The sequence below is a fragment of the Paralichthys olivaceus genome, chromosome 3, assembly GCF_024713975.1.
Source record: "Paralichthys olivaceus isolate ysfri-2021 chromosome 3, ASM2471397v2, whole genome shotgun sequence".
NCBI lineage: Eukaryota > Metazoa > Chordata > Actinopteri > Pleuronectiformes > Paralichthyidae > Paralichthys > Paralichthys olivaceus.
The window spans coordinates 11,418,675-11,443,559 of record NC_091095.1 but is presented as its reverse complement, the minus strand read 5'-3'; the positions used below and the strand labels follow the sequence as shown (position 1 = coordinate 11,443,559).

Below are 24,885 nucleotides of genomic sequence, written 5' to 3'. Positions count from 1 at the left end.
TTAAAAAGCCAGTGATTCTGCTGAGAGTCAATAATATGCAACAAACTGTATGACCCAGTTTTCTACCACTGAATAAGAAAAACTATAAAATATAAATACGTTTTGTAAAAAATACACGCTGGCTTAAAATCATCAGCAAGAACGTGAGGAGTGTCTGTGTAAAATCATTACCTCGCTCTGTGACTGAGACAAAAAGCAGCTCCTGTTTTGCCGGACTGTGTTTCAGTTATGACAGAAAGATGACGGTTGATGATATTGATCCTCTAAACACAAAATCCAGTTTTTTATACCATTTGTTGTTGTATTGTGTTACGTTGTATTGTAGATAGTGATAAACACTGTTTGCAAAGCTCATGTGGACACAACAGCACAGGCAGCCTGGAGTGATTGAACCGTCTCGACATGTGACTGCCACAGTCGGTCACAAGGCCGTTAAATTTTTAACCAAACCTTTTGTAGTCACGGTTAAAAATTAATCACTGCTCAACATGACGAAGTTTCTCTTTTTCTTGATGTGTGTATGTGTGTGTGTGTGTGTGTGTGGCCTTTAATGGTGCATTCACTGCTCTTGACTTTTCTTTCCATTTGCCTGCAGGACAGATGTGTTTAAAAAACACTTCTGCACACAGCAGCATGGCTAACATGTAATCTATCTAATTATGACAGGGGAGGGGTTCCCCTGTAAAATATTGAAGAGCCTCCATAACCTCAGTTTCACCCTCCCTGCATACACGCTTCTGAAACTCTGCCTGTTAGCTCCGTGTCCTAAACCTTCACTAGGATCTCCAGCTCTGGCTCTACACCACTGTCATTTCATAATGACTATTAATCACATAAGAAAACTGAATTTCAGGAAAAGTGAATGGGAAAACATCTCTGCAATAAACAGATTGTTGTGTGAAAGAACTCTGACATTTATTTATTTACACTTTCTGTTGTCATATAACATATATATATAATATTACATTGTGAAGGGTTGCTTTTATTCTGGTCATGAGGGCTGCATACATTTATCTGACGATCATTGTTTTCAATTATTAAGACAATTTTCTTGATATTTGTGATTTCCAGGGGTGGAACGATTCTGAAACCAAGAAACAATGACACAAAGAACAACAGGACTGTGATACCTCATCCTGCCACCACCGTTGTTTACTTCCCATATAAACTAACATTATTATTTTTTAATTTCACACCTAGAACTATAACGTGTAAATCCGTATGGGTCACATTTCTATTTTGGTCCAATCATGGTCCAGTGATCAGACCTGAAGTAAAAGTTGGACAATAACTCAAGAGATTAAATAAAAACAAGCTTTTGGCCCCAATAGCACATTCAAGGGGGCAGAGTGAGAAGTAAAAATAAACACAACAGTGGATTTGAAGAATGATTACACTTCTCTCTGCGTGTATAGTCTCAATGTTGAATGTTGAGCTCAGTTTAATGTCTGGTTTTGATTTGAGTTGTATTTCATAAAGTGAATAAAGTAAAGGAACACAAAAAGGATCATCAATCAATCAAATGTATTTGTATAGCCCATACTCACAAATCACAATTTGTCTCATAGGGCTTTAACAAGGTGTGAACGTAGAAACCTTGAGAATATAGTTCTTAAACAAGGTGTTGCATTTCTTTATATAAGAACATAAAAAAATCTAGTGTCATCATTTAAGAAGATGTATAATCCTACTTTTGAAACAAGGAACAGATTGATTCCACTGACACAGAATTGCATTGGAACAAACTCACCAATCAACATAAATATAACTTCAATCATTATTTAAGTTTGGTAGTTTGACCTTTATCGCACAACAATAACTTAAAAATACTAGACTTGCACTACTAGAGTTAACACCCATAGCTGAGTATTATTTCCGGGAACATCAGCAGGCAGTGGCAGCAGCAATTTACTTGGAATAAAATGAGATCAAATTTGATAAACAGCAATAAAGAAGATGCATGAAATGTTGGTGGAGTGTCGTCTTTCCTCCAGCTCAGCAACCTGTGATGTGTAATCACTTTAAAAAAGAAACTGTTTGCTTTCCCTGCAGCTGTGTCAGGTAAACTGTAGTGTCACTGTTCTAATATGACTTTTTAACAAGATACAAGAGTTTTTATAGTTTCTGTTTTGATAACCTGTTGTGTTTTCTGTTTTACACAAACAGTCAGTAAGGTGTCATCCTGCAGCATATCCAAGTTATTTCTCCTCATATGGGGGAGGAGAGGCAGGTTAGGGGTGAGGGGTGGGGGAGTTTCTGGTTTGGAGGGGGAGCGGTGGGGATGAGAGGGTCCAGGTGTAAGTATTTGACCGCTCACACAGGGAGTCTTCCTCCCTGAGATAAATGGAGAACTGTGGTATCAGCAGGTCATGTGTAATAAGCATTCATGATTAATGTCTTTAAAGACGAATCACCTGAGGGACACTTCAATCAGGAAACCACGCTGTGATATGATAAATGTTCACTTCTGAGTTAAAACACACACACAGGAGAAAACTTTCTTTCCTAATTGCCTCTCCACATAAAGATGATTCATTTGATCTTCCAGATTTGTTTTCCAAAGGGAACTTTTCTGCCCATTTTAAATAAACTAAGCTGAATTTTTAATGCCGTTTGACCAATATTGATATCTTACTTTCCTGAAAACAGAGGGACGAGTATGTGTGAATTGCTTTACACCATTTTAGCTTCACAACATGTTGATTTTGTGTACTAGGAAATTACAAAGCAGTCAAAAAGTAGAATTTACCTCAAGCAATCTGTGTTTTTTTTCTTTGTATATAAACCACAACGGCTCATTCATTCTGGTTCCAAGTCATTCCTCAGGCTCAGTGTAGCATAACATAAACACATACGTCATCCACAGAGTTCAGCCACCCTTTGGTGCTGCACCTCAACCAACCATACAAAAAAAACATCCAACTAATCCACCAACCAAACAAAACAACATCTAACTCATCCACCAACCAACCTCTTTGCTGGTAAGAATAAAATATAGCATATTATCTGCCATAATGCACTCTACCCATTAACCTAATTTTCCTTAATTCATTATAATTCAACATATTGAAATAAGACAATTCAGATTTTCATCATTGGCCTTTACCACAAACATTAAAATTAATAGAATACAGAAAAGTGATCTTACCATTTTAGATGATAATCTATGTTGCTGTGATGTGCAAACTGCAGTCCACAAACTTTACACTTTCTAGTCACGTGATGCAGCATATACCGACAACCTCTTCGACATTTATTTTGGAGGCAACTCCAGGTAAAGTTTTAGTAAACATTAATCATGTTATAGACCTGGCAGTCTCCATTAGGTAGGGTCAGTCCAAAATTGCAAAAATGGGGTCGGGGCATGTTTTTCAAAACACCCCACACCCCTTACAGGAAGCCCGTCTCTTCTGCTGCCAAAATAATTGATTAACCTCAGAAATATATTGATGTAGTTCTTTTCTCTTTGTGAACGCAACAATGAGAATTTGGTCAGAGGAGAGCATATTGACCAATCCATCAACCATCTGAAAAGTAGAGAACAGCCCGACTGAAAATCACATATGAAAACATAAGGATCATATTACATTCAAAGAGTTAGTTATAGTAGGAATTAGACCTTAAAGTGTTTGATTGACCAAGTGTAACCAGTTTTTGAAGAATTGTGCAAAATAAATCCCTGACAAGTGAAAATGAGTTGAAAGATGATTTTCCTGCAGAAGCACACTGAGAAACAAATCACTTATCAAATTTCCCGCAATTGTGGGTATTATGGATGATGAGGTGCTCGAAAAGGAAGAAAGTTTGAAAAATGCAAACAGCGAGAGAGCATTATTCTGACCACTTCACATTCCAACAGGCGACAGATAGACAGATACTTTATTTGACCCCCATGGGAAAAATAGGTTTGCAGCATAATCACAAGGTGTTTCATCACAACATCATAGAGCCACGATCCCAGAATCACCAATGCATCCTCATAAATCCTCAAACACATACAGAGTCAGTGATGTACACACTCACGCACATGTCAGTGCCCCTGTGTGGGGGAGTATGTCACTGATAAGCTACAAATGTATGTTCTGCTGGAGAATTTAATGTTTTACAAGGAAAAGGCTTCAAGAACGATGTTCTCCTTGGACCAGTTGCATCAAGCAGGACCGCTACATGTTGGGCCTTCAAAAGGTAAACATTATTCCTGAAGAATAAAAAAGTATTTTATTGTTTTGCCAATGTGGTTTTAGGAGATAAGGAATTCCACTATGGTTATATTTTTTTTATGGATCATGGAAAACCTTTTGCAAGTCAGAAAAAGGTCTTATGCACCGTGCTATTCTAACATAATGGTTTCATGGTAATGGTTAGACATGCTTAAGCTCTTGGTTAAGGTTAGATATTCTGGTTGTAGTTAAATTCTAAAAAAGACAATGCCAGTATGAAGAAAAAGACAGGATGTGATTACTTATTACTATTTAACCAAAACAGCAATCTCCCCCCAACCTTAATGGTTACCTTTTAACTACAAGTGTTGTAGGGGCCTAAACCTGAATATACACCCAAGAATCATGATGTAATCACCATTCAAACATTCTATGTAGAATGATAACACATGGGAAAAGTGCAGTGAGTACTTAAAATTCACAAAATAGTAGTAATGAGTATAAGTGTAATTTAACGAAGAAAGGGTTCTGCGTAGAACCATTTTTACTGCCTCTTTACAAAGCACATATTATGTTATATTTACGGCATTGAGGTCTAATCTTTCTCTCTTTCCCTCAGCAAAACATGAAAAATAAAAAAAACAAGATGTATTGTTTGCTCATCTATTTCTATTTCTCAAAATACCCGGCCTCCTGTTGGTTTTTGTAGCTGAGGTTCTTTGACCACCGCCGTGGCTGTAATTCCTCCCACACAGGAGAGAATGGCATGACATTTACCAGAGCTGCAAGGCGGTAATACATTTTTTATTTTTTTTTGGAATGGCAGGACTGGAATATACAGGGCTGAAAGGACCCACGCTGGGCCCCACTGGGACTCCTTCACACTGGCACGCTAAGCTCATTCAGATGGGGGCAGTAATTACAGGCATGGAGGCAAAGCTGAACTAATGCATACAAGGTGTAACACGCTCACAGACCAACTGTCTGTCAGTTTACTGCTGGAACACCCGTTGGACCTAACCATAACCATTATGACAGATGTTTGTGACAGCTCCGGTGATTTACAGTGGCCACAGTGTCCTCGCTGTTGAAAGTGATCAATCTCAAGATGACTTCATGACCATGGATTTAATTTTAGGTGATTAATTATCCACTCATATTTACATGTAGTGCCACAGATCCTGAAACAAAGTCAATCCCTGACCACACTGGAAACCACTCGTGTGGCTGTGGATTCTTATATTCATTACCATTGGCCATTGAACACACTTTTACTATTCTACAGTATAAAGAGCTTTGCCAGCTCATCTCCACAAAAGTGACACATCCCCACCTGTAATTGAGCTCTGGTCTTTTTTAATCAAAGCATCATGTAGTTAACACAGCAAACTGAACAACCGCAGAACACACTGGAGTGGAAAATAGTTGTAATGAGGCTTGCCATTATTTAGAGTCACACACACACGGCCACTGAATTTGCTTAACACAGTAAAGTATATTTATTTCCATGGACAGACATTTGTCCATGAAAATAAACCAGTGGGAGCAGTAACCTCCGGCTCAAAGGCCATATTTTCTGATTTTAATTGGGTGTCTTCACGGTAGCATTGAGAGAGGTCTCTGTTGCAATACAAAGGAGGAGACTAAGAATACCACTGCCCTTTCATTATTCCCATAAACACTGCAATTGCTCTGCAGTGAAATGAGAACTTTTGTAAAGTCAGAACAAGCACTTATTAACTTACTGTTGAAAGTTAACTAATTAAGAGATTGGTTTTAGTTCTTTGTCCGCTCTGCTGACTCTCTGCCTCTTTGTCAGTTCATATTGTTGGTAAAGCAATTTTAAATGTCTGAGGCAGCAACCAAAAACATCATCTCAGTAGGGTGGCACTGGAGCAGTCATAATCAAAATCACATCTCAGCATCTTTCATATGAAAGCTGACCCCCCCCGCGAACATGAATATCAATCTCTTTGACTGGCACTGAGCTTTTTTCCCCTAAAACACAAGTAAACAAACATTGAATTACTTTCCAAAAGATCTCTCAGTTCACACTTTTGTCATTTTGAATTAATTCAATTTCAGGATTATTTAAATGTATTTGTATCGCTGAAAAACAGTGTGAAGTTTGTTGTCTTGCAGAGACCATTCTTTAATTTTTTTCGATGGTCTGCAACAGCTAGGCCAGACCTAGAAATGCAAATGACGACATGCACCGAACTCTAGGGGCTGTTTGTGAAAGCGATAATGTCCGAGTGAGAGGCTCCAGACATTTTCCAAAGTTTCTCCTGCCAATATCCAAATGATCCCATGTAAGAAAATGGTAGGAGACCCTCAGGAGGACTCACTGTGAGCAAGTGGGTGTGTTGATGAGGTTTTCAACACCCGTCGGATGCAAAATCAAAGAAAACAGCTTGAGTGATAAAGTAACATGATCGGTTGGACTTTCTCCATTGGCTGAGAAGATAAGTTGGCCAAATGTTCTGTAATATCTGTAGAAAAGCTTTTACAAATAGCCCATTTGTTTGACACTGCATGATTATCAGATTTCAGCAGAAATCGCCAATGGCTAATCACAGAAGTAGCCACTGCCACATCGCAGCAACAAGGGTAGTTAACCAGAGCGTGGCAATGGTCGTTCATGTAGAAATATTGCAGGATGCCAGTAAATGAGACATTAAATGCACAACTTAAGGTTGTGTTGCAAATAGTTAAAGCTAACAGCCTGAGTCACGGTTATCTTACAGTTGAGAAAGTGCTGAACACAAACCTGACACTCCAGCAGAGAGAGGAGCCTGAAACCGTGTCCACTGGCGACTAAGCAAATTCCCTCTGGTACTGCAGGATGCATCACAGCAAAAATAAAACTGTGCTATCAGGCGAAGGTGTAGCTATGTCTCAGGTCGTTAGGTGGGAAAGTGAGTGGGTCAAAAGGCTGGAGTTACACAACTACTGCATCAGGATGACTGTCCCTACATCGTAAACTGGGGCCCAAAGAATGATACTTGCTGCCAGAGATACTTTCTGTTAGAGTTCCTCATTCGAGCGCAAAGACTAAATGAACTCTGAATTGAAATACACAACAATCTGCTGAATCTAAATCAACTATTGTCTACACACTAGCTGTTGCTGGAGCGGGCAGTGTAAGGCCTATGTGCCAACTGGGCTGCTTTGCTGTTGGAGTCAGATGAGGAGGTGGCTGAAGGAGACAGGTTGATACCTGACGTACAGCACCTCCAAACCTGCATGTCATGATACTGTGTGCTGACTGACATCTCGGGTGTGCTGAACTGCATGAACCACATGTTCCAAAAAGAAAATTGTGTTAACAATTCAAAATGATGATGAACGTCCAACCTGTCCTGAACATGACCCTCACTAGCCTTAAGGACTTGACGAATGGACCGGTTGAGCAGTTGAAGATACTCATCATATTGATGCTCTGCTGTAGATTCAACTACCCAACATTGGATACTGTATTTTAAATGAGCTCAACCTCAATACAGCCTAGACGATAATGCAACAGACAGATCGGTATTAATCTGAAAACATTATATGTAATAGTAAAACACTGATAAGGGCCAGTAAGGTTTTGCATTTTTCCTAGATATTTTTCATACTTTGATTTTGCTTCTTTTATTTTGGCAAAAATCTGAATGGAAAGATCCAATTCCACCACTCCATTAAAAGAGCTCACTCATAAAGGCTGCAGCAGACATTTTCCTTTGTGCACATAGAATACATCAAAGAGGTGACTAAGCACAAAGCATGTGGGCATCATTACTGACCTCAACACATTACTCAATGCTTTTAACTATGTAGATGCTGAAAGCTCTCAGAAGAGCTACAGACCGGAGGCTTTTGACCACTTCAGGTCACAGAGGGTAGCTCTGCCGCTGCTACAGAAGTGCGACTTCCTCCCAGCGTGAGTGCTCACAGGATGAGGAAATCCCTCCTTCATTGAGTATTGCTGACTTCTGATCACTTCTCTTGGAGAAATATTCCCCGACTTCCCAAATCTGGCTCTGGTAATCCCTGTCCCTGGTGTGGCAGCAGGATGCAGGTTCAGCTTTCAGAAGAAAGCCAAGGAACAGAGAAAAAGATGCTAGACCTAAAGAAAATCACTTGGGTAATTAAATCAGTTTTTTATGACAAAATGACTGCAAATGAAAAAAATAAAACATGCTCTGCCTTTAAAGGTCATATTTCTAAGTTCCCCTCTTAAATCTGCCCGTGTGAGATTTTGAAGAAAAATCCTTGAGTCAAAATTTGACATAATACTGGAAATTCGACCCGAGCCAAACCCTGACACTGATCCTCTGCTGACAAATATAATCCTATCAAGTTCATTGAGTGGAGGTGTTGTCGTTGCTAAGTTATGCACTTAATGGATCTGGTTTAGAGTTTCAGGTTCCTGTTGTAGCGGAGGTTGGAGGCCTTTAAAAGCCACCGTGAGCCAGTTACTCAGTACGGATCTCCTTCCTGGCTGTAATGAATCTTACCATTGGGTTTCTGTGGAAAGTAACCCAAAGAGTGACAGCTTCATTAGGAAAAGGGACAAAAATGTCTTGGTTGTACAAAAGGATCAATATCTCTTAAACCAAGTGCATGAAAGGGAATTAAAAAGAGTAAATTAGCTAGTATGTGGTGGCGAAGATATTTAGCTCCTGGTGTCACAAATTCCAATACCAATTACACGGAACTGCATTGGTTGTATATTATACTTACTCTAGATGTTACTAATTATTTAATCATTAATAACTATTTTGATTATTGATTATTTACATCATTTTTCAAGCAAAATTGCCAAATACTCCCTGGTTCCAGCTTGTCATATGTGAAGATAGTCTGCTTTTCTATGTTTCATATTACTTTGGTCTTTGTTTGGGTTTTGGACTGTTGGTTATCTTACAATTTTCTAAAATTGATATATCAAACAATCAAAGAAACAAACAGCATATCAGCTTAAAATTAAAGTGACTATTAGTTGCATTACGAATTTATGAATTTAAAAGTCAAAAGATTTTAGAACGCCTTCTAGCGCTTATTCAAATTTACATAATTCACTGTCTCAGTGTTTCTGAGATGACAGCACAGAACAACTAAAAACTGCAGATTTTTTTCAAACAAAGATAAATGGAATCTTCTTGTTGATCTTAATCTAGATTTGATAAAAAAACTGCCGAACACTTCAGTTCTCTCTACAATGGAAATCAAATACTGTTCAGAGAGTTTGTCCCACACTTCCCACAAATGTGTTGCTCTTAATCTCAATCGAAAACCTGAGCCCTAACCAATATGATCTCATCGCCTAACCCCAACCCTTGGATCTGGGTCTTAAACCTAAATAACCTCAACTTTAAACTTTAACCTCAAGTCCTTTATTTACTGAGTTCTTACAACCTAATCCAAAAATCTATTTTTTAACAAATTCTCTTAATTTACCAAAGCTCTGTGACATATTTCAAACCTAAGAAAAGTCTTCCTAACCTTACACGATAGATTTATAACGCTTACCCCTCAACCTAAATCTTGACCTGGACAACTGCTGAAATGTCGGTTAATCTAGGATAATGGTGGTGTTCTAAAAACGTTTGATTGTAAGTGATTTAAAGCAGGATATTGTCCAGTAAGTTGCTAGAAAAAGGATGCAGTAACACAGAGACCTGTAAGTACCTAAACAATGTGGTACTCAGGTACTAGATCTGTTTAGCAATGCCTTTAAATTGAATACTGCATGAATCAAACCATTAAAACGTTTGAAAATACTGCTGACTCATTTCCTAAAGGGAAATACACAATGCAAAACAATTGGTAATTCACCACATGGCTCCCATTCAGACATCCCAAGCTTCAGAAAAATGCAGGGCCACGATCACCTTTATTTCTTCTGAGTTGGCTGCAAAGAGAAAAACACCTTAAATTTTAATTAAGCGTGTATAATCAAATGCTGGATAGTGCTATAATCAAGATTAAGACAGAGCAAGTGGTATATGAGTCCATTTGGATGTTACATGATCTAGTGAAACACAGAATAGAGTATAATGAGCAGTAAAAATTTTATTCAGTGAGAAAATCTTCCAGCATTATGACTAGAAATGCAGCATAAGATAATCCATAAAAACACATGCAATGTTAATAGATTTTAATGATTGATTCAAAGATAATTGGAACGTCGGGAATGAATAAGTGCACAAGAACAGAGATATGCTGGAGAGTAATGGTTCAGCTGGTGGCAGAGATTCAATCATATAACAGCCGCAGCAACCTTGATGCAAAAATGACTCGTCTAGAAAACATGAGACAATGAAAACTTGAAAAATTAAAGTGCAATTGAGTTCTATTATAAAAGTTCAGTTCTATTTCGTTCTTTATCCTGAAGCAGATAGATGATGGTTGAATTGATAACATATAGATATTGGATACTGGTGTTGTAAATGCCATATAAAATGGATATTAGCAACTTTCACTCAAGTTTCATACATTTGAAGAGATATTTTGCAGTGAAGTAATAAAAAAAGTATTTAGAGGACTGCTCTCAACTGTAATATATAACATGCAGTATCTGAATAATGAGAACGCTCCTAAACACTGTTATTCCCATAATATTTGCTACAAATGCAAATAATCACTTTGATGCACAAATGTAAAATAATACTAGAAAACGTGTATAAAGAGTGATATTGAGAAGATGTGCTGCATGAGCCTCCCGACACGACCCTGACCACAGACAGTAAAGATTTTCTAGACCTAGTCAATAGCCATGGGGTGAAACAAACATCAGCTCTCTAATATTTAAAGTGGCTTTACTCCCCAGTCATTTGAATGCAATGAACAGGTCATGTGAAAGTCAATTGATTGGGAAAATCCCATGGGTTTTACAAAGACACTATGAATAAATCCACTTTCTAATTGAATTTGGCCATAATTTAATCCAAACCTATACCTGCAAGCATTATGAATCTATCTTGAAAGGTTCTGCAGACTCACCTCAACCTCTGAGGACCTGAAAACCTATTTGTCTCTATCTGCTGAAGTTATGACACAATAGTTATGATTTCACCCCTGTCCATTTGTCAGTTGATTGGTTGGTTTGTATGTTGTTTGTAAGCAGTATTACACATTTAACATTGCAACATAGGGCAACATTTTCACCGGTTCCTCAGGGAATATTTCATGAATCCTGAGCCAAAAAAGTTGGTGTGACACATCAGTTAAGTGTCAGAAAACATGTCTTGCACAAGTTCTGCTTTTCATTCTACTTTCACTGCTCCAATATCAACACATGATGAAGGGAAAACAGAAGCTGACCTGAAGAAATTCTCATGAAACTTATATGCCCCAGAAAGCATGTCCAAAAACACGCAGTAAGAAGTTTCAGTAAATCACAGAGCAAAATACCTCCTTGAAGAGATTGCTATTCTTTTCACGTCAAGCCTTTTGTACGATACAATAACACTGCCGACCAGAACGGCAGCCGGCACAGGGATGTCCTACTTTTATAAATGAGCTGTTGCTGTAGCTCATGTAGCTCACAAAGAAATCAGATCATCAGAACTGCAAATGTACGACACAATGTTGTGACAAAGTACATTTGAGGTACTTCAGAGGGTTTAAAGTACTGAAATCGTTGCTTTTAAGAAGCATCACTTTTTAATTTGCATCATATTCCCTGCAAATATACTCATGGGTACGTCACCGTTGTCCTCAGGTGCTTTACCTACATCAGTTTCTGTACACAAATGATTGTAACAACTTAGGAAGAACAACTCTAACTGTAACTGAGAGAGTTTCATTCCCACACCAATGTTATTGACTACCTCTCTATATTTAAATTGAGTTAATGACGTCTATATGAACCAGCCATGTATTCATGGCAATTGACTTTAGGAATCATTTGTAACGATGCTGTCTGTCATCAGAAGAGCTAGTGAGCTGCACACCAGCCTCCGAGAAACTAATGTGGCAGGGACCTACTGTGAGTCTGTGTATGAAATCATTGATATGTGGTGACTGTCAGTTCAGAACTCTGACAGTATGATCAGTGCTGGTTGTTGAGCAGTATTTTCACCAACACAGAAACTATTAGAGTCATTATCGGCCCTGCTTGGAGTGCGTGTTTAGTATATCCTGAGGGTGACCATTTGGGAATTACAGGAACACAACTAAGCTGTAAAATTACCTTCCGTGCATGCTCTGATCTCGTCTTGATTCAAAGTTGAATTGCTTTGTGGACGAGTTTTCCACCAACAATCACAATTAGTTTTTACAGTTGAGCTGTTTAGAGATTTGTTGTTATGTTTCCTTGACTGTTTTAAAGACTTCACTTGTTGTTATGGCTCCATTCAGGAGACATTTGCTTGAAGGACTTTATGGCCCTCTAAGCAAACAATCGTTTAAATTCAATTAAGGCCATGAAACACAGTTGAAAACTGTCCTTTTAAAGCTTTGTTTTTGTGCAGTCTTGACCCATGTGCAGCGACTGTATCCAGCCCAGTATATGTGCTGCATGTGACACTAGGTAAACTCTTTCGAATGTGCTGTGAATAAAATAGAATCATTAGCACAAAGCTCAGCATAATGAGGAATAAACAATAATGGGATGAACCCACTGCGCTTCTGCCCATCAGAGAATTTCATAATTAGCAATTAGTGGCCATTGTATTATGGTTGGTGCAACTCGAATCTGGCTGAAGTATCCGACATTCAGTTACCTATCCTGAGGCATTGAGAATAAAATATCCCACTGGATTCGGACGTGATTAATGTCTGTCACAAGAAGGGCTGCAATGGCAGATTAGGCACGATTATGAGTGGGCTCATTTCTTTTCAACATGTCATTATCTTTGACAACATTGACTAAGCAATTGGCCAGACTGTGTTTATGAGTGCAAGTCGAAGCAGTGTGTCCTGATCATTAATAGTTTGCATGAAAAAAAAATAAAAATGAAGTTGAGGATTAGCAATGAAACAGTAAGAGGCTAATTACATTCCACACATTTCCATTAGTGTATAAATCAAAATATAGAAAATTAAATTAAATTCAAATGTCATTTGGAAGAAATATTTAAAAAAATATACTTTATGGTGCAAAGAAACACTGAAATCTATCAGCCAATACTGATGCTGTCTCACATGTCATGTGCAGAAGTAACTAATAAAGAGTATGAAGACAAATAAAAAGTTCTTGTCATCACAATGTAAAAATGATATACTTATATACTAAATTTAATCAAGCTGCAACAAATTACACAAAATAATACATTTTAGTCTTCTAAATGTGTCGATCCATGAACTATTACCTTGGAAAAATGTGAAAATGTTGAAAAATATGATCGACCCCCTGATCTGGATTCACAGCAAAATTTTATTTTTTCTACGTTGATCAATACCACATCACTCCACCAAGTTACTTGGTAATCTGCCCACCAGCTTTTGCAAAATCCTGCTAATTAACAGACGAACACAGTTGAAAAAAATAACCTCCTGGGTGAAGGTAAATATGCCAGAAAGTAAACTACACAGAGGTTCATCTCTTCACCTTGACTATTGTTCATTTCACCCAGATTCAACACCATCAGACATCTTGTATCTTGTCCTCATTAATGCTCTTGTTTTCACCTCGTCTTCAAGAATCTAATTATGAAAACCAAAAATGTTTGACATCTTTTTTTTTTTTTTTAAACCAGGTGTCTTGTGATTTGACCATTCATGATAAATTTTGATGAGCAAAATGTGAATAATTAATCACTGTTTTCTGATGACTGATTGCCACAAACCAAGATAAATACAGTGGAATAGAATCATAAAATATTCACTTGTGTCGTGAACATTATTAACTCCAATGTCATTTGTACATAGATGCACGTGTCCTCGTCCACACGGCTTGACCATGAACTCTGAGGAAACTGATAACAAATAATCACTGTATTGAAGACGTGTGTTGTGAATGTCAACCAGATATCGTCATACAGCAAGAAACACTGACCTAAAGCCTCAGGGTCAAGGTTCAAAGAGCGTTATCTGCAGCAAACACAAATCTCCACCGTGTCCCTGACATTTCTTCCAGTTGGTGCTGCAACATGTTTTACAGCGATTGGGTTTGGGTGTAGTGTGTGAACACTTCTGTGGCCCCTCTAGTGAGCGGCTCACGCGCAACAAACGCAGCAACACAATCGATGACCTTTCAGCTCCAATAAACGTCAGACACATCATCGGCACGCTCGCTGCCAAACTCCGTGAGTAACTGATCTGACTACACTGTACTTTTTTATTTGTCTTTGCACTGGTATTTCATGTCTTTACTTCTAAATGTGAAATTAAATACATTTTGGTGAAATTATTCCATCACATGGATATGGATGGCAAGATTTTTTTTTTCTCTTTTCCTCCATAACTCATTTATTCATGGAGCCACTGGACTCAAAATAAGACTCGATTAGATCTCAGCCTTTACATCACGATGACTTGGTGCCATCTACTGTTAATACAGAGATCATATGATGCTTGGGGATGTTGTGCATTAGAAAAACAAGTGTGAGATCAGGGCAACTGAGATTTTAGATAAATGCATTCTCTGTTTGGACTCTTTGTTGAATGCACACTTTTACAGTTGCCCAAAACAAAGCTCTATATTATTTTTATCAGAATAAATAAAGAAAAGAAAAAAAATCAACAATTCTGCTCACAATATGTTGAATTTTTTGAAAAAGGAACAAAGGGAAACAACATGAATGTGACACCAGCTTATTACTCATTAAAATAACTTGTATAACCACAGGCTTGATGTTGTTTGTATTTTATCATGCAGGGAGACTCCCAGACAAAAGACAATCCTCATGTTTGCCACAAACAACTCAAAGCAGCACATGCTTCACTATATTCAAACAATTTGTATTGACAATCTTTCCCCAGAATTTCAACATGGCGCCTCCTTCGACGAGTAGTGTGTTGCCACCGCTGCGGACAAGTTGGATTGTGGGAGTTAGGTATTAATTAGCATATCAGTGACACAGATTAACATACATTTACATATATTACAGCTGAATTAATCATGGCATGTAGTAGAACTTGGAGAGGCATCTGAAAACAGTCTGCTCTGAAGTCGATTCAAGGAAGAGAGCCCACTGTTCTTGCATAGTAATCTCATGCAGCTCCAATAAGCCCATACATCGTGTGTAATAGCAGCCTGTGATAACTGGGCTCTTGCATACAACGAATTGATTGATTTTTCAAATTCAGGATCTTCCATTTCTTTGGTGTGGCTGCTGCTGTCATTAGTAAAGGATTTGCTTGTAATAATTCCGCAAAATATTTTTTCATGGAGTTGTTTTACAATGAGTCACTATGAACTATAAGCTTCATTATGGCTGCTTCATATCAGGCTTATAGGACACAAACTGCTAAGTCGTGACCTACAACAAAGTTATCTGTGCTTAGAAGAAACCAGGAGCTTTGAATACTTCATTTTCATGGAAAAGAGAGCAACTCTGAAACAGCCGAATATCTCCGCCAATACAGCCCTGTTGCTACAGAACAGATTTCCACAAAACTTTGTTATATTACATGGGCCAAGAAAGAACCCATTCAATTTTGTCATGGATCTTGATAAAAGGGGTAAATTTAGATTATTATTATTTTTTAATCATTTTCACAGTTTCCCCCCAGGAAATAATTAATGATATCTACGCATATGTGTGTGAGGACTATAGTGCAGCTTGATTAAATATAATGGAACCATTTGGACACTGTGGTACATGTGCTCTATTGAGAGCCGTTGGTTGCTACTGTTTATTTAACTCTCCCTGGTTTCTTACACGACCTTGGGGTCAGCTCCAAGGAGATTTTCTGATTTTCTGAAATCACAAATCTATTTGAAATATTGTAAACATTATTTTGTTTTTATTTATCAACATTCATTTGAATATTTAATTCGAGCTCTTGAGGATAGAACATGTGTAATGCTCAGTAGGTGAATGTAGTGTACTATATTTAATGAGATTTATATCATATGAACATGTCTGTACAGTGTGAATATGCAGTTAGTCATAAATTGTAAATAAGAGGCCAAAATATCAATATGTCTGTAAAAGTTGAAACTGGACGTGTGTCATATGAATAACATAGAAATCAACCCAAAGTCCTCTTGCAGCCACAAATCCAACCCCTCTTAGCCAAGGTGAAGCAAATCCACAAAATAAAATTGATAAAATAAAGTGAGTGAGTCTCAAAGTGGAGGGATTAAACTAACACATCAAATGTCACAGATTCCATTATCAGCATTTTGGTCATGGCTACTTTTGTGGTTTGCTATCTCGGCGGAACACACAGCGAGGGTCCTATCTAGGTATGAACACAGATTCTGCCTCTGGCCCAGGTAGCACATAATGTGGCAGCGCTCTCAGAGATGAACACTAAGCAGATAATGTGGTTCCTCCCAATACTCATCATTAACTCCTGACTGCCAGGCATTTTGTTACAGGCCGTATTGAGCCGAGACCATATCATTGGTAGTATGACTCGGATTCTGACCGCCTGTTCCACTCAGTTAAGAGTAATACGAATGGGTTCCTTTTTAAACACTACTTAAACAGCCCTCTAAGTGTTCTTCAAATTGTAATGTAATGAAAGTGCCATGCATGAAACTGGAATGCAAGTGCTGGAGCGGCCGCTATCACATGAAAAGGGACCATTAAGAAGGCAACCTGCAGGACTTGATGGTCAGCTTCTTCTCTATGTTGCAACATGGAAAAGGGCTGACAACTTGAATTATATGGTCATTGCAGTGGTCCAGTCTGGCTTTGTAAACCTGCTGACACCTTCACAATAAACTTGACCCATCACACACCGAGCTGTTCTGCCAGTAAAAGCATGGCTGCAATGAAAAGCAACCCCTATTTTACGTTACCCTGAGTATATAGTACGGCAAGCGACTGTTTCAAAAGTAGTCAACCAAAGAAAGCACAGGAACATGTAAAAAGTAACATATTGTTTTAACTCTGGAAATCTCAGGTTATAAAACACAAGACATGAGCTCCATCCACAACATGTGGTGTAATTACATTCATTTAAATGTTCATAAACGTTCATTCATGACCTGAAGGGCCACATTTTACACACAGTGAAAAAAGAAAATAGTTGGAACAATAAAAAAAACTATTAGTAACAATAACATTTTAATTTGTTCAAATCAAAGTTAACAATTGTGTTAATGTAACTTTTTAACTTTAAGTTGGAGAATGTTTATTACTTTTTGTACCATTTTTTTTATCTCGGCCTGATTGTGAAGATGCTTCTAAAACTTTACATCCTGTTCACTAAAAAACAATGATCTTTAAAACATCATCCACAATTATAACTTTAACATTAACATTTGAAATACAGAATATAAATTTGAATATAAATCTATCATTTCCATAAACATGAACATCTCCTTCAGGAAGAACACTGTTCTTTAAAGATAAATACAACAGATTACTTTATTTCTTTATTCTGAAAAGAAGGTGCAACTCATTGCATGAGTTGACCTGAGGTGATGTTTTTTTTTTTTCTCTTTCTTTGCCAAAGCAGATATAGACATTTTAGAAGAGAGATGTTTGTTTCATTATTCAGATCTAGATCTAGATAAAGAGAAAGAACAGCTAATCAGATGCAGAATCAGATGAAAATAAGAGCGTCCATGTGTGGGCTAATGTACACTGTTGTTTAAATTGTGGAAAAACCCCAAAAACCTCTGTGAGGGGATTTCCTGGTTATTTTATTGAAGCTGTTGCCCCTTCAGTCGTGTCTGCATGTCCCTGCTGAGCTCAGCTTATTAGTTTTACTTTGGGCCTCATGTGTACTGACCGAAGCCTCAATAATACACATTATTATATACATTATTCATGTTATATTACAAACAATACAATGAGTGTCAGAGTGAGAAGTGTCTGAAAACACTAACACTGCACTTTTACAGTCATTCATGCACAGTAGACAAAAAGGATTTGAAGAGGAGGATGTATCTCGAAAATAGGTGAACTTCCACTGCTCTACATGTTTTTTGTGTAACATTGATTTTATATTTATCACTAAAAGTGGGTCACTTTCGAGGGTTTTACTATCACTGCTGGTATTCAGAAAGACTGATTCGCTTTCTAAAGATAATGCTTCAACCACGCCAATACCCACCTCGATACGTCTCAGCAGATCCTCTCATAAGATATTGTAAAATATGCCTTTTGGTATAGCCTAACTCCTTCACGTCTAACATGGTGGATGGGATCCATGGTATTTTGAGTAACTCCACTTCCTTAGGGGAAGGATTTATACATCACACAATGCTGTAGCCAGGAGAAGGCCTGACAGCCTGAGAAATGGGAATGTCAGATATCTGACTTGAGGTTTTTATGCCAGTTTTTCAGTTTGTACTGAGTTGTGTGGTTTGGGCCTGGGAATACTGAGGCCTCAGAGAGATTCAATACAGACGTTCTGTTGATGTTCTCAGAGATGGTCCATTTGACATTTTGACACCACCTCTATTAGTTTTGTCTATTTCGACCACTGGCTTGTCAGTCAAAATGAGAGAGATACTGGAACCTCGGGTGTGAATACTCAAGCACAGTTGATTAATCATGCGTGAAGGTCCGTCAATTAATAAGCAGGCCATGGACCTCTATAAAACAACCAATTATACTGAAAAATGCAAGACCATAATTAATTATTTTTACATGTTCTGTCCTATTACAAATTACATTTAGGTTTGGCTAAACAGTCTCAGAGAACTAAGCAATGGAAAGTAAGTGGTAAGAGTGCCTCCTTTTTGCAATCTTCAAACCACGCAGGCAAACCACAAAACACAAGATAGATCATCAAACACAACAGCAAATAAGAAAATGCAACAACATTAATTCCTAACGGGGAAAGATAGGGACCTTCAATCCACAAGGCTTGTCGTAACGATTTGCACTTCTTCCGTTGAGATGATAAAAAAAATTTTTTATATTGTTGACAGACAATTGAGATATATAAAGAAAATACCAGTGGGCTGAATTGGTGGATCAGAACAAAACACAGTCTTTGTGTCCCTACATCTAAAGTGTCAGAAATAGTGATCTACCAGCTGCCAATTCTTCTAAACATCTCCACATAACTTCAGGGGACGTTCCTGCTCTTTGTGATGCCACTGCAGCACAATATTCCGGCATGGGATGGGGGGAGGTTACCATGATCATGCACGCTTGCTGAAATTACATGTGAGGCCACCATTTTGAGGCATCTAACAAAAGGGCCATCCAGTGGCATAGCGTGGCATTGAAACGACAGTCTTGCCCTTGCATTGTTTGACACGTCACACGATGGCAACGCAGTAACTCTTTAGCTCCTAGAGGTCACGCCAGATGGATGCACCACTAATCTCTGACACTCACTGTGGGACGGCGGGGGAAATCAACGCAAATTGGGGCTTTAGATAACTTCGCCATCCACCAGCGACCTCAAATGCGGACACATCTCTGGGCGCGCTGTGCTCCGTCGACCAAATCCCTCTTACTGCTCAGTGACTTCAGACGAGGAGCCGGCGCTCGCCCCACAAGGATAAATCCCAGCAGAGAAAAAGACTATATATTAATCTGATATTGTTGTTTTATTGTTTGGGGAATAATGCAGTGCAAAGAGATGATTGATCGGAAGGCTTGAGAGACTTTTATATTGTCAAATTGGTCCATTTAGGGATCTGTGGATGTTTCTCCAGGGGAATTGATCTCACCAGTCCAAAGATACACAAGTAGCATCATGTACAAGTGTTTCCTTACGAAGGAATAGGAACTTAGATGCCTAATAACTAACTAGTACTGGATTATAAATTATTCTATAAATAAAATACTTTGTATCAGTTTTGGTAAACACAGATTTAGAAATCTGATTATTGGGTACAGTTTCCAATCTAAGCCTGTATTTGTCTCCAGTATCCTGTCGACTCACTATACTCTGGATGGATAAATAGCGACTGTATCTTCCTCTGTGCCCCAAGAGGGAATATTATCAGGAAGGTTTGTGGTTTCATTGATTTCAAGGCTGCAATCATCCCCATCTGATGTAGTGGGCTGAGTGAGGATAAGTGAAGCTCTGCAGTCGGTGGACCGGCTCTGTTTGACAGAGGGACAAGTTTAGATAACTTCAACAAAAACAATCCACTCGCTACGTGAGTCAAAGGGGTTATTTCCTGTTACCACTGGGTGCCAAAGCACTGCTACTCTATTCAGTAAATGTCTAATTACACCGTAAGGGATAGAAAAAGATGCCCTGGTCCATTTTTGGCCTTTAAACTTGAAATGTATGTATTTTTTTACTCTTGCGTTTCTCAAATCTGCAGTTTCTGTAATTAGTATTCTGGTTTAAAATTATGTTGATTTTACAATGGTCAATACACCTCTAATGGCCCTCACTGGATATCTCTGTACAACTCTCTAATGGTGCTGTCAGAGTGAGTTTCAAACCATTTAGCAATTTGCGGTGAATCAGGGAACACGAAAGTTGAATTCACAGTTGCTGTGGTGGAAACAGATGTGCTTGCACCCTTTTGTCTGAAAGAATAGGGAAACAGGGAAACCCAAAGCAACACCATACTTGGTTTTAAAAGGTCTAATAAATAATTATGTTAACTTCAACACCCTCTCCTCTCCATTGGAGCAGAGGCATTTCTATTGTGAATATGTACGCAATAAATCCATTCTATCCTTTTTGTTTATTATGTGTGTATGTTTGTTTTAGGTCAAATTTCATACTGGTAAAGAAGCCCTCAAGACCTTCCATGCCTTCAAATCTACTGTATATGATTCCACACAAACACACACACACAAACATGTATATATATATATATATATATATATATATATATATATATACATATATATATATGGACTACTGATATCCACCATGAAAATAAACATGATGAATTAATCTGTCGTGCTTTAATGGCTATGTATTTATGGAACTGGCTTCCATAGTTCATTGTGTGTTGCATCGTTTCAGTGCTGAATCCAAAAACCTTCTGGGAGCAGCAGCAGGGACGATCCCTATTTGTGTCCTCTGGCATTTTCCATCACTGTTCTTACTGTCAGTCAGGAGCACAAAGACAAGACACTTTGGGCTTTTTTCTGCATAGCAACCTAATTTCCACCCAGGAAAATAATTAGAATAAATATTACGAACATATTAAATATTACCACCACTCAAAATAGCAATTTTAAGTAATTATAAAAAGATGATTTCGTGATTTCCTGAAGCAGGATTTTAATGGATTAATTTTGGCTCAAGTTGAGGTATCTATGAATATTATGTATTTTTTATAATCAGAGTTGAACCTTTTACTTATGTCAAATTAAATTTGGGCACCAAAATATATCAATAAGCTAACGACCCAACTGGCAAAGAAAAGGTAAAATGCAATAGTTTAATTTGTTTGAAATAAATATATAAACAATGAATTCAAAGCTTAAATGTGTCTTTTTAGAGGCAAATATGTTAAAATGCCATTCCATTATATTTAAAACATTAAAACGAGTAGAAATGTCAGCCATTTCTCTGAAAACCTTTCAGCAAACATCACCAAAGCAAAGATTAAACTCTCAAACCTAAGTGAATAAAATCCACTTTTTGTTGTCTGAATTTATCCATTTGCAAAACATAATATAAAATAAATAATCAGAACAAAAACACTTGATACACAATTAATGGCACATATGCTGGTTTTTTCCTGCAAGAAATATTCTGATGTCAACGTGCCCATCCCTCCACTGAAATCACACGCACACGTCAGCAGAGCTCGCACGGTTCGCCACCGTCACATTTAACAACACAGTACAGTGAGAGAAGCCTAAAGTTCCAGACTGCCTGTTAAAGACCCAGCGAGCAGCTCTTCAATAATAATGAACTTCTTAATGTAATGGTTATCACCCAGCTTGGCGACAATATCACCAGTCCACACAAACTGTCAATCGCATCCACTGCAATAACATTAGCAGGAAGTGCCTTCAATTTATCTTTATTAAATCAATAGGGATTCGATAGCCTTACCTGCAGCGGAGAGCTTGGCCCAGCGTTGGAGCTGTGAGTGTCTGGTGCATTGGGGACAGAGGGGGAGATCTTTGGTTCACTTGTTGTTGGTCGGGGGCCCGGGTAGTTTGCTGTGTGGCTGGAAGCGACACTCCTGAGGGCCCACTGTGAATAGAGGTCAGGATAATAGACACAGTCACACAACAAAGACTGATAATCCTGTCTCGCCCCACAGCTCCCATGTTGCAATCAGACATTTTAAGAGCAGTTAAGTTGCAGTGAGGGGCAGCTGAATGAACTGCGGTTACGAAAGACTCCCAAGGTCCCATTATGGACAGTAACCGGTGTCAATTCGCAGCAATTAGACCACTCAGATGTGTCAGTAGACAGGCCTCAAATTAATAAATAAATAACGCCGACCACAAGTGCACGCTGATATAGGCTTTTGAGTCATTTGAGTCTCCCAGCGGTGTATTTCAGAGCGGAACACTTAGTCCTTCAAAAAGTGACGAGGTGTACCTCCTCCTCTCCACTTATTCTGGGTGACCTTTGAGTGAAAATAGTCCTTAGTGAGCAAGTTGCTTAAAATCTGCTTCCGCCGGCCATTAGCAACATTTGTTTAAAGTGGCACACGTCCTTTAAGCCACTTCACTTATCAGCTCAAACTGCTGAGATACACACAACAGTAAGCAAGACCACTGTGCTCTTAATCCTTGGAAAACACAAGTCAAAATCTGACATCAGCATTAGCTATAAAATGAGCAGGAATAAATTGTAATGGTGCAGATAATGAATAAATGAAGGCAGAGGATGCATTTACCTCCCAGTCGATGTTGAACACCGTTGAAATGTACAGACCAAGGTTGTTGCCTTAGGCCTCGGAGTAAAGAGAAGCAAAAGAGTAGCCTCGGGCTCATCGCTTTGTTGCCTCTATAAAACAATAGTTTTTTAGGATCATCACTGTCTGGGGGACGACGTAGTCTTGAAGTTGGGTATTTGTATCACTACTCATTTTGCCTGAACTCCAGTAAAATCAACACTTTATGGAAACTCATTCCATTGTTTTTACTGCAAATATATATTACAATAGTCTCCTACCTAAACAATTTTAAGGGAATATGGTCATAAATGTTGAAGATCACTTTCTGAGCACAGCCATGAAATATGATCTCACAAGAAATGCACAGACACTACTTTATGAACATGGCTGCCTCCACTGAGGAGGTTATGGTTTCATCAGTGTTTTTTCTGTTTTCTGGACCCGACTGCAGATGAAGGACTTAAAAACCTCTTATTAAAATAAACAGACTTACAGTCACAGGAAGGGAGGTACTCAAACTGCGAATCCAAAACTCCACAAATGAGTCACATAACTATGGTGAGTGAAAGTGAAACCAAGAGAGCTCAAAACGACAAACATACACCGACAACCTGACCAAGACAAAGGGAAACACAAAAACTAAACATACAGAGGATGCAGGTGAAACACATGACAGGTGTAGACAGGAAACAGGAAGTAGACAGGAAGTAAAGCAATAGAGACACAGTTTCAAAATAAAACAGGAGATGGAAAAAGTCAAAGGGCAAACTTAGACAGATCAAAACAAAGGTATACTTCAATTCATAACATTAAAAAGTCACGCGACAGTTTCTTTGTTATTTAGCAGGATAACTAAAAAAAACATTTCATTTCCAAGAAAATTAGTGGAAGGATGTAGTTTTTACTTTGTATAACATTGCGACATATAGACTTTTTTATTTTTGTTTTCCTAGAGCATAATTCATGGATCTTGATGAAAAAAATCTGGCATATTTGAGAAATTAATATCAATGACTGTGTGTAATTGTGTGTAGTTCTCTGAACTGAACATAGGTATGTGCTCTACTTTCTGTAATTACACATACTACAGAAGTTGTCTCCTCTGAAACTGTTTTGTAGGTAAGGTCACAAAATAAGGTCTATAGCTCTAAATTCATCGCCATGATACTCAGAGAAGATGGTTCTTTATGGCAAAGAAGCCACAACACGATGGATGTATTCTTTCTCTCAGGGTCTCTTGTCTCATGTTGTAGCCTTTAACAGGGAACAAAGCAAAAGACCACAGAGCTGAGCCTCTGCGTTTGACTGGGAGCACTCAATCAGGAGGAAGTCATTAGTTCAGAATAAGGAGTAGCTTTCCTGCATGACTTCAGCTGAAGCTTTTCACCTCTCAGCCATGCATAACTAATGTGATACGGCCTTTGATCTGTTGGAGGTGATCACATCACACGTGCACGGACACCTTCCGCCGAGAGAGGAGACTCTGCCCTGTCCAAGTAAGTGTCAGCGAGCATCCCTCTCACAAACGTGCACCGAGGAGGAGAGGATGAACAAAGAGAGAGTGGGAGATGGGTAAAGGTTTATGATGCCAGCAGAAAGAAAAACATGTTCACTGTGATCTCAGAAAAGCAATTAAGATGGTGATGTGATAATGAAACCTGTGCACTTTTAGTTTAACAAGGCGGCAACCATTGATTGTTATCATTAATCTTTTTTTTTATCATTTAATCAATAAAATATCAGAGAAAAGTGAAAATTGAATGACAAATTCTCAAATTTAAATATAATTTGAAAACAACAGTCAAAATCAGTTAAAATAGTCAGAAATTATATAAAATAAATAATATACCCTGAAATGTTTTTATTAAAAAA

The 24,885-nt window shown here is 38.2% G+C and overlaps 1 long non-coding RNA gene across 1 annotated transcript in view; it reads right to left on the bottom strand.

Moving 5' to 3' along the window:
• The window catches only part of LOC138407186 (uncharacterized), a 64,570-nt gene extending 40,869 nt beyond the window's left edge, over positions 1–23,701 (bottom strand). The window contains exons 1-3 of the long non-coding RNA XR_011240600.1: positions 23,507–23,701; positions 23,014–23,123; positions 22,215–22,358 (exon numbers count right to left, since the gene is read on the bottom strand). This is a non-coding gene — a long non-coding RNA (uncharacterized lncRNA). The remainder of the gene's footprint in view (positions 1–22,214; positions 22,359–23,013; positions 23,124–23,506) is intronic.
• Between the last annotated feature and the right edge of the window lie 1,184 nt (positions 23,702–24,885).